Below are 11,296 nucleotides of genomic sequence, written 5' to 3'. Positions count from 1 at the left end.
TATCCTTTTCAGCAAATGGTTGTTGGATCAACTGGTCATCCATAGGCAAAAACAAAAATAAAAACACACAAAGAAAAAACCCTCAGTTTAAGTCTCACACCTCATAAAAAATGAACTCAAATTGGATCACGAGTTTAAATGTAAAACTATAAAACTTTTAGGAAAATACAGGAGAACATTCTTTGGGATCTTGGGCTAGGCAAAGAGTTCTTAGATTTGACATCAAAAGCATGATCTATTAAAAGGCAAAGACTCACTGGATATATGGAAATCATAGTTAAAGGGTTTAATTTTTTTGGCTAGCAATAGTTATGTAAATGTATGTTACAATGTGTTTGATGAGCAATCTCTTAAGTAATCTTGTTGATATAAATACTTGTATAATTTAAATGCTCCATTGAAATTGTGCTTTTCAGCAAAAATATAGAAATTAAGGAACATTTAATTTCAGTAGACACAGGAGTATAATAAATAAAGAGACTAGCATGGTGTGGCAAATGTCTTAGATGACTTTAAATCTATACATTTTTCTTGGTATTAAAAAATGCAAAAGAACTACAAATAAGATTAGGGACTAAGAATTATTACAAAAATAGAAGAGATTACAATGTACAAGATAGAAAGCAAACAAAGGGAAGACTTGATCAAAAAACCAAAAGATAATTCTGTGAAAAGACCAATCAATTAGACTTTGACAAGTCTCATTAAGATAAACAGGGATGTAAAGATGTCGCTTTGTTATTCAACCAATTAATAACACTATTTTGTCTAACATCTAAGAGGTAACATTGGGATGACCATAAATCTTGGTCATGTTGTTATAGAAAATTGAGTGATAGGGAATAGAGTTTATTTTTGTAAAGAGAGGAATGCTAATGAGAAGCAAGCTAATTTTCCTGGAAGATCTCAGGAAATGTTCAGGAATTGGAGGAATCATGTACAACCAAAGATGTGGATAAAGAATGTTTTGAAAATGAGAGGATAATTGTAAATTTTGTATAAGGAGAAAAACTCTTAAGGCTGCTCCTCCTACCCAGGGTGACTGTTTCCAGGCAGCTAATTTTTCCTCACCGTGGTTTAATTCTCAGGAGAATTTGAACAGCCAGCAGCTGCGGTGAATACAGGTGATTTGAGCATGAGGCAGGGCATAACGGCATCTGCTACGCCACCCACACACCATTTCTCAGGATGCCTCTGGCAAACATACTGCAGCCAAGCAAGGAAGCAAACCAAGAAATGGGAAGACATAAGATCCAGAAAACAGGATGTCATGCAAAAGACAGATGAAGGGAAGTCCCAGAACAGCAGCTGTGGAAGGGGTCTAGAGATCAAATGATCCAAATTAGTGCTGAAGAAGGAAGGATATCTTGTGGTGAAAAAAAAAAAAAAGAAGGAAAAAGAAACTTTAAAAATTATATGATGCATTTGACCACGGGGAAAATAGTATTAAGCTGCTTTAGAATTTTTTTTAATTGTGGGAAAAGCTAATAGACACATAGAAAATTAAACAAATGACAAAAATAAAGTATTTATTATCTCTAAAGGGGAAAAATCATTCAAGAAAGGAAATATAATCAGACAACATTTTGTCTCAGCAATGAACAAGTAGTCATAAGATTGTGAAAAAGCTATACTGGAGCACTTGGTAGGGAAAGTGGGAAGTGAGTAAGCATAGTATAGTAATAGTCCTCATTCTATAGTAGGAGATCAAATAGATAACATCTAACCTTGAAAAATAAAGAAATAGAAGTATATTGTATTGCTTGGAAATATGGAGGTAAATTGGCAGAAGATGTAGTTTTAAAAAATTGAAAATGGTTGCTTCTGGGGAGTAGAGCTGAGGGGATGTGAGGGAAGGGACAACAAACAGCAATTTCTTGTTGTATACCTTCTATTCTATCATACAATTTAAGTGTGTGTATTGCTATAATATAAAATAAAAGTTTATTTTAAAATGAAAGAAAGCATTGTTTTCACACACATACTTAAAGATATTCACATACAAAAAAAATTGTACAGATCACATTTACTGACCATTCTGCAATAAAAGTAGAAAATAAAAAAGTGATCATTTCCCTTGAATAAAAAAAAAACACAACAAAATTCTTCTAAATAAGCTTTGGGTTAAGAAGAAAATAAAACTAAATGTATAGATTGTTTTGAAATAATAACTACAGGAGTACATAAATATCACAATCTAATGGATGTGCTTAAATAGCAGAAGAGGAAAAGAGCCTTCTGTGAATCTGTTTAAAACAAGATGTTTGGAAATTATTGAACAATATAGTAAATCCAAATAAAGTAGAAGAAAGAAATAATATGTTAGAAAACAAATAAAGGCAAAGTACTTGATGCATAAGTCAAAAGCTGTGACAAGACAAAACAGACAAACCTTTGCAAAGTCTGATTAGGATGAACAGAGATAAATAGTGGTCAAGGTGGTTGACTCTTTAACAATCATTCCACCTTGAAATGATAAGCTAAGTAAGTTACAGTAATCTCAGTCCCTTTCTTATGATTCACTTAGAAATGGGCATGTAAACCAACCTGACCAATATATTATAAGATCAGAAGATTGCTCCAGGGCTTCTAAAAAAGCTTTTCTCACTCTCAAGAGACATATAAGAGGTAGTTATTACATTTCTTTCTCTATATCTGGGTATGATGCTTAGAACCATAATCCTCTTGCTGTTAGACCAAGGGCAGTGCCCAGAGAATTGCAGAAAAGTAGACCCAGAGTCCTGATGTATTAGAGACACTCTGTCTCTGGACTCTTTGTTATGTGAGATAATAATAATATATCCTTAATGTTTAAGCCAATTCAAATCATGATTTCCTGTTATTTACAACTGAAGTCATCCTAACTGATAAAAGAAGGAAATTTCAAAAGCTAGGAATGAGAGGGAGGATGTAAATACAAACATATAAATTATTACCGAGAAATAGAAGAAAATGCAATGTATGCTGCATACCAATAAAATGGATGATTTCCTAGGAAAATAAAAATTTTCACAATTGACTCCAAAAGAGAGAAAATCCTAACCAGACCACAAATGACAGAAAAAAGTTCATCAAAGATCTATCATAAGAAAATGTACCAAGTCCATATGATATTATAGGAAAATTCTATAAGTCTAAATTAATAAAAAGCCATAACTTGGGAAGCCTCAGTATGACACAGATGTCAATTCTTACCCAAATAATCTATAAATGCAATGCAACTTTACCAATATCTTAACGATATTATGGAATTTTAAAGTACATCTGGAAGAGAAGAAGCACAGTAATAGCCAAGAAAATCTTAAAACAAAAGAATGAGAAAAAACTTGACCTTCTATATATCAAAGTACACTATAAAGTTGCAATAAGTAAAAATGTGATATTGATGCAGAAATGGACAAATAGAAAAAAGTAACAGAAGAGAAGCCAAAAATTGACCTATCATGGTAGTTTAGAGTGATAAAGGTAAGATTTCAAATCATTGAACTATTGAATAAATAGTATTGAGACAATTGACTTTCATATGCAAAAAAAAAACTATGTTAAGCCCTTACCTTACACCAAATCCAAAAATGAGTTCTATATATACTAAAGATCTAATATTTTTAGAGTGTTTAGGAATTTTAGATATAGTAAGATTTCAAGGAAAGGTAATAAATAAATGATTACCTTTTTAAAAATTATTACCTTTTGAACTCTTAAGATGAAGAATGCCTTCTAAGCATGTCACATAATCCAGAAACTATATGAGAAAAGTTTCTTTCATTAATTCATTCAACAAATATTTATTGCATTGTTTTAGTCACTGAAATATACCAGTAAATAATACAAGCACCTAGCCTGCACTGAGCTTACATTTCAGAACATATGTAAATATTCAAGCAAAAAAATACATAAGATAATTACATACGTCAACTGAAAAGATAAGAGTTCATAAATTTGGAGAGAAGAACTTTATTTCTTATAAAGAGTTACAACCTGGCTGGGCGCGGTGACTCACACCTGTAATCCTAACACTCTGAGAGGCCGAGGCGGGTGGATTGCTCAAGGTCAGGAGTTCGAGACCAGCCTGAGCAAGAGCGAGACCCCCGTCTCTACTAAAAATAGAAAGAAATTATCTGGCCAACTAAAAATATACATAGAAAAAAAAAATTAGCCGGGCATGGTGGTGCATGCCTGTAGCCCCAGCTACTCGGGAGGCTGAGGCAGTAGGATCGCTTAAGCCCAGGAGTTTGAGGTTGCTGTGAGCTAGGCTGACGCCACAGCACTCACTCTAGCCCGGGCAACAAAGTGAGACTCTGTCTCAATAAAAAAAAAAAAAAAAGAGTTGCAACCTGTAGGCTGGGAAGGGGGTTTCCAGCTGAAACTGGAGGCAGACACTTTGAGGGAGGGAAGAGTGAGACAGAAATTTGTGCTGAATGGGTTGATTAAGTATACATATTCAACAGCTATGAATATGCACAAAGGGGGGGGGTCCTAACACATGTGCCAGAACAAACATATATGTTACATGCATCCCATGTTCACATTTGAGTGGAAACTTAGGATTTTATTTTTAGTTCTCACATATAATGATAGTTACCATGGAGGAAATAAGAGCAGAGTAATGGCAGTGGAGGAAGGGTGGTCAGGGAAGACCTTACTGAGAAGGGTATCTGAAAGAACTCACCAGATTCCACGGGGCATAATAACAAAAGGCTTTTATTTAAAGGTACAACAAGAGAAAGAAATGTAGGCAATCATTGGGAGTCCAAGAGATTTCCATGTGCAAGCTCCCCAGCATCCTTATTGTCACTGGACTTTATTTGTGCTTTTTGTCTGGATTGAACAGCCAAGATTCATGCAAGGAATCTTGGCTATGCAAGGGCTCAAAGCAGAAGTTCCCAGAGGGGGTTTATGTGCCCCTCTGCCTATACAATCAAGCCAGGCTTTCTAGCTGGTTAGGCTAGGCTCATTGAAAAACTATCAGCAAAAAAAATTGACTGTGGGGGTCACACTGAAAGTCAAGTTTCAGACTTTAAATAGCACATCATAAACCCTGCTGATAAGGGTGAGACTAGTTTAGCTTATCTTAGCTAAGAGTAAAACCCAGATATCTGGGAGTCCCCCAGAGACAGAGATAGAGCTTTTTCCAGCCAAGCTATACATCAACTCATCTTCCACACCACTTTAAGCACAAAAGGAAAATTTTTGAAAGAATAGAAGATATCTGACAGAATAGACAGGTAAGTTCAAGGACCTCAGAAACTACAAGAAACAGGGAAGATGTGGGGATATAAGAAGTCAGTCTCATCTGGGCAGTGCCACTAGGATGAATGAACTTCACATGCCTTCAGTCTTAGTGATACTTTGTCAAGATTTATATGCTAGGGAAATAGCACCCAATTTGCCCAGCTTGGGGTCTGTGCTGTTCCCTGAAATAAGAGATGAAGTCAGTCCACCTACCCATGTAGACTGGGAGTGCAGGTAGGACTATTTTGCCAAAGCAAAATTGGGCTGTTACTAGATAAGGGGAAATTAATGCTGCATAGGGAAGAGCAACACAATCCATTATAATCAGATTGGTAAGAATTAAGAGTGCCCAATATTGACAAGGATGCCAGGAAATGGGAACCATAATATACTTTGCAAGGACATGTAAACTGTTTTTATAAAGACAATATAAAAGTATCCTTTGAGCCAGCAATTTTACTTCTAGAAATCTAACCTGCAGAAATACTCACACATGCAATCAAAAATATCATCCAGGAATGTTCTTCATTGCAGCATTGTTTATTATCATGAAAAATGTGAAACCTTGAAAATATTGGTTAAATAAAATATGGTATAATGTTTGTACTATGGAATACTATATAATCCTTAAAAAAGAAAATACTTCCATAGAAAGAGCTCCACAATATACTGCTAAACAAAATAAGTCAACTGCAGAATCACATGTAAAGTATGATCCCATTTGTGGTCTTTTAAAAACTATAAATATAAATTAAATGCATACAAAAAAATCCAGAAAGGTACACCAAACTTCAACAGTGGTTACCTATAGAAAGGGGAACAGGATTGAGGGGAATGAGGACAAAAGCAGACTTCCAGTTTTTATTCCTTATATTCCTGTAATATTTGAACTTACAGGCCGGGCGCGGTGGCTCACGCTTGTAATCCTAGCACTTGGGAGGCCGAGGCGGGTGGATCGTTTGAGCTCAGGAGTTCGAGACCAGCCTGAGCAAGAGCGAGACCCCGTCTCTACTAAAAATAGAAAGAAGTTATATGGACAACTAAATATATATAGAAAAAATTAGCCGGGCATGGTGGCACATGCCTGTAGTCCCAGGTACTCGGGAGGCTGAGCCAGTAGGATCGCTTAAGCCCAGGAGTTTGAGGTTGCTGTGAGCTAGGCTGATGCCACGGCATGCACTCTAGCCCGGGCAACAGAGCGAGACTCTGTCTCAAAAAAAAAAAAAAAAAAAATTTGAACTTACATGCTTCCAATGAGCATGAATTTTTACCTGAATATATTTATAAACATGTGAAAATATATAATACAATCCAATTTTGAAAATACATATATATATTGCCACAGATAGGAATGTGGATTGATATACTTAAATGTTAGCTTTAATTACTTCTGGTTTGTGGCTTTATGGGTGATCGAATTTTTTTATTATTTTTGCTTACCAGAATTTAAAAATCTTTTAATATTTTTATTGTTTTCTTTCTTCTGAAAGCATAGATTCAAGTGCCCTGAATATATTCTGTCACTTATCAGTATTTTAATTTTATAAAAGAATATATTATTAGTGTAGTAAAATAATTTACATATAAATAAAAGGAATAGGTTGTTACCATGTAATTTATAAACAAAGGGACATACATTGTAACTATAAAAATTGCCAAAAAATAAATGCACAGGAAAATCTCAAAAGAAAAAACATGAATGGCTAATAATCTTAAACTCTCTAAATTCCTAAAGCACATAGTTTGGCATAAAGTAAGGCCTCAATAACCCAGTAATTATAATTACTGTTCTCTGTTACTACAACAATATGTGCATATAAAATCTGATCATAGGATCATAAAAAGTGTCATAGAAATCTGTGGAAACCACCCAAGAAAGTAAGCTACTAAAGCCTGAATTCAAGAAGAATGTTGTATAATGATACTGTGTTACAGTCCCAGAAAAATGAAGCTTCTTCAAGGACACTCACCAAGCCCTCAAAGAGACTGTCAATCATGTTTCTAACCTGCTGGGGATGGCTTCTCTGAGAAGGTCACATATTTCTGGTAACTACATTGGGAGGACATCAGAACAGGAAGAGTCAGCAATTTCCACTGAGGACTCATCTGAAGTTCGACTTCCTGAGAACTTATGTTGCAAAACAAAGTGATTGTTTTATTTGCCATAGGAGGAAAGGGAAGAAGATATAAAAACAAGAATACAGATTCACTAGAAGAGTACAGTCATTTTTTTTAAGATGGCAGATCAGAGACACCAGCTACCAGATCATCTCAGAAAGAAGGAAAAGTTTTAGATGAAAAAGAAAAAGCAAACAAACATAGATCAGGTGTAATTCCAAAGGAAATGTGCCAGAACCTACCAGAGATTTCAAAGGAAGAAGTTGAGGAGCAGAACAAGGAGGAAGATATCAGCAGAGATCAACCCCGAAGAGGGTTGGAGTTCAGTGAGAAGGGTAGGTGGAGTAGTTTTTTTCCCCGACATCTCTGGCAGTCAGTGGGCTCCTTCCACCAGTGAACTGGGAGCTTCTTGAGGACAAAGCACCAGGCTGCTAGCACCCTCTGGGCTGCTTGCAGTCACCACAGACACGAGCCAAGGTGGCAGGCACCATACTGCTTCTCCACCTACCATGCATCTTTGTCCTCCTCAGGGGCCTTCACCCCTCAGTTTTTGTCTCCCTTGTTCTCACACAAACATTTCCCAACTCCATTCCAGACTGCAGGAGACCCAGGGGGCCAGTGGCTCCTGGGGGATCTGTGTGACCCCAGAGCCTGGACATTCTAGGCAGGCTGCCTTCTGGAGAGAGGGACAGAGATGACCAGAGTGCTAGCTTTCTTCCATTCAGACTCTTTTCCTCTTCTTTCTCTCCCCAACCCATGGCTGCCAAGAGAGACAATTGGGCTGGGGCTCACAGGAACTGCTCTTCCCCCCTGTTGGTGCATCTACCACACTGGGGCTTCCACAGAGAGAGTGGCTCAACCTTTCCTTTCAAAGACCTGCAGCAGACTAAGGGGTGCTCAGACTGTGAGCTCCCTGCTCACTGGCCCTCCCTGGTGTTGCTTGCCTAGCTTCTCCATCAGAGCAGGACATACCCCAAAGCAGAGGGACATCAAACCTGCTTGAACAGCCCATTGGCAACTCAGGACCAGCATGCTTCTCCCTGGAACACTCAGGGATTGATCTTCAGGACCCCCAGGACAGGCTCACAGGCCAGATCTCATACCCCCAATACTTGATTGTATTGCTTGGGAGAACAGAAGGGAGATTTGTGAACTAATCTCGGGAGGTGAGGGAGCCCACATGGTCAGAACTGAAAAGAGAGTTGCAGAGTGGGTCCCAGCACTCTTGTTGGGGAGCTCAGCTAGTTTGAGCTCCTGCCTGCTGACAGACACCAGAGGGAGACTGAGGAGCAGGGAAGAGAGGAGAGGAGCGAAACCTGCTCCTGATAGCCAGATTGTGAATCTAAATGGCCCCTCACCCACAAGCAGACTTTCTGGCTGGGTGGGGCCACTTCAGCCCCTCCCCTGGTGGCCTGGGAGTGGACCCTTGAGCCCTGGTGAGACAGCCACCTTACCAGCTTTTGTGGAGCCTGAGGGCAGGTTCACCTGACCCACCCCACACAGCCTCACTCCCCAACATGCCTCTGCTGTGGTGGAGAATCAGGACTCACCTGGAAGTTCCAGGGTCCCACCCACCACTTGGGGCATTTGAGTGCTTCTTCTAAGGGACTAGAGCCTGCCCCAGGTCCCCAAAACAATACAGCAGCCTGTTCCTTACAAGCGCCACCTACTGATAAGGAGATCAATTTGCACAGCCTTTTACAGTATTTATTGACTCAATCATATAAGCTGTGTTTGATCCTTACTCACAAGCACCACCTCCTATTTCAGAGATTAAACTGGACATGCCAATACAGTTCACATGGTTCAGAAGACCATGGGACTGGGGAAAGAGAAAGGATTTCAAGGACTTCCATCGTCCCTCATCAAAGAGAGACAGGGAATCTGCCCACATACATAGCTGATCACTGCTACAACTTACAAACAACTAGCAACTGAGAAAATCACCACACTAAGGATATCTATAACCAAGGCATCCACCCAAAACCTAGATTGCCATAAAAGCACCCACAAGAAAAGCTAAATGTTCTTACCCAACATATGCTACAGCCATACCCTTATGAGTGAGGGGGAAGAAAAAAGCCCCATCTAAACAAAAGAAAATCCAAAAATAGGAAATGACAGCTGATGAGAAAGAATCAACAAAAGAACTCTGGAAGTATGAAAAATCAGAGCAAAAGGACACCCCCAAAGGAGAATACCAGCTCTCTAGCAATGGATGCCAACCAAAATGAAAATATTGAAATGACAGATAGAGAATTCCAAATATGGATTATAAGGAAGCTCAGTGAAATCCAAGAGAAAATGGAAAACAAACTCAGAGACCAGAAAAACAATTCAGGAAATAAATGAAAAATTCATTAAAGAAAACAACATATAAAAAAAAATAGAACTTCTAGAAATGAAAAATTCATTTAAGGAAATACAAACCATAGTGGAAGTTTTTAAGAATAGACTAAACCAGGCAGAAGAAAGAATTCTCAGACCTTGAGGACAACTCTTTTGAATGAACTCAGTCAGTCAAAAATAAAGAACAGAGAATTGAGAAGAAAGAACAAAGCCTACAAGAAATATGAGATTATGTAAAATGGTCAAATATAAGAATCATAGGCATCCCTGAGAGTAAAGAAGAAAATGCACAAGGGCTGCAAAATCTATTTGAAGGAATAATTGAGGAAAACTTCCCTAGTCTTGCTAGAGATAGAGATCCAGGTATAAGAAGCTCAATGAACACCTGGGTGATACATTGCAAAGAGGCAGTCTCCAAGACACATAGTTATCAGACTGGCCAAAATCAACATGAAAGAGGAACTCCTCTGAGCCCTGAGGTGAACACATCAAGTATAACTTACAAAGGAAAACCCATCAGGCTAAGCTCAGACTTCTCAACTCTTCTCAACTGAGACCTTGTACACCAGAAGGGATTGGGGACCCATCTTCAGTCTTCTTAAACAGAACAACTGCCAGCCTAGAATTTTGTATCTTGCAAAACAAAGTTTCATATATGAAGAAGAAATAAAGACTTTTCCAGACAAGCAAACACTGAGGGAATTTGTCAAGACCAGACCTGCACTGCAGGAAATACTCAGAACTGCATTACACACAGATCAGCACAATACACACCCACCAGTGTAAAACCACTCAAAAGCTAAAGCTCAGAGCTCATATAAAACAATAGCCCATGAGGTAAAATGAAGCAATAGGGTACTACCCAACAGGATGAATAGAACAGCATCCCACATATCAATTCTGTCAATCAACATGAATGGTCTGAATGCCCCACTCAAGAGACATAGGCTGAATGGGTGAAAAAATACAACCCAAGAAAGGCTGGGCATGGTGGCTCACAACTGTAATCCTAGAACTCTGGGAGGCCAAGGTGGAAGGATTGCTTGAGATCAGGAGTTTGAGACCAGACTAAGCAAGAGCAAGACACCATCTCTTAAAAAAAAAATACAACCTCGGTATCTGCTGTCTCCAGGAAACACATCTAACCCACAAGGACTCATACAAACTCAAGCTGAAAGGATGGAAAAAAATATTCCATTCAAATGGAAACCAAAAGAAAGCAAGTGTAGCCATTCTCATATCAGATAAAACTGACTTTAAATCAACCATAGTAAAGAAATACAAAGATGGTCATTATATACTGGTAAAGGGAGCAATTCAACAAGGAGACATAACAATCCTATTTATGCACCTAACACAGGAGCACCCAGATTCATACAACAAACTGTACTAGATCTAAGCAAAGAGATAAAAAGCAGCATCATAATTTCCAGGGACTTCAACATCCCACTGACAGAACTGGACAGATAACCCAAGCAGAAAATAAATAAAGAAACACTGGACTTAAACAGGACTCTAGAACAAATGAGCCTAACAGACCTTTACAGAATATTTTACCCCCAAACTACTGAATAGACATTCTTCTCATCAGAACATG

This window comes from Lemur catta, chromosome 3 (genome assembly GCF_020740605.2).
Source record: "Lemur catta isolate mLemCat1 chromosome 3, mLemCat1.pri, whole genome shotgun sequence".
NCBI lineage: Eukaryota > Metazoa > Chordata > Mammalia > Primates > Lemuridae > Lemur > Lemur catta.
This window is presented reverse-complemented; position numbering follows the sequence as displayed.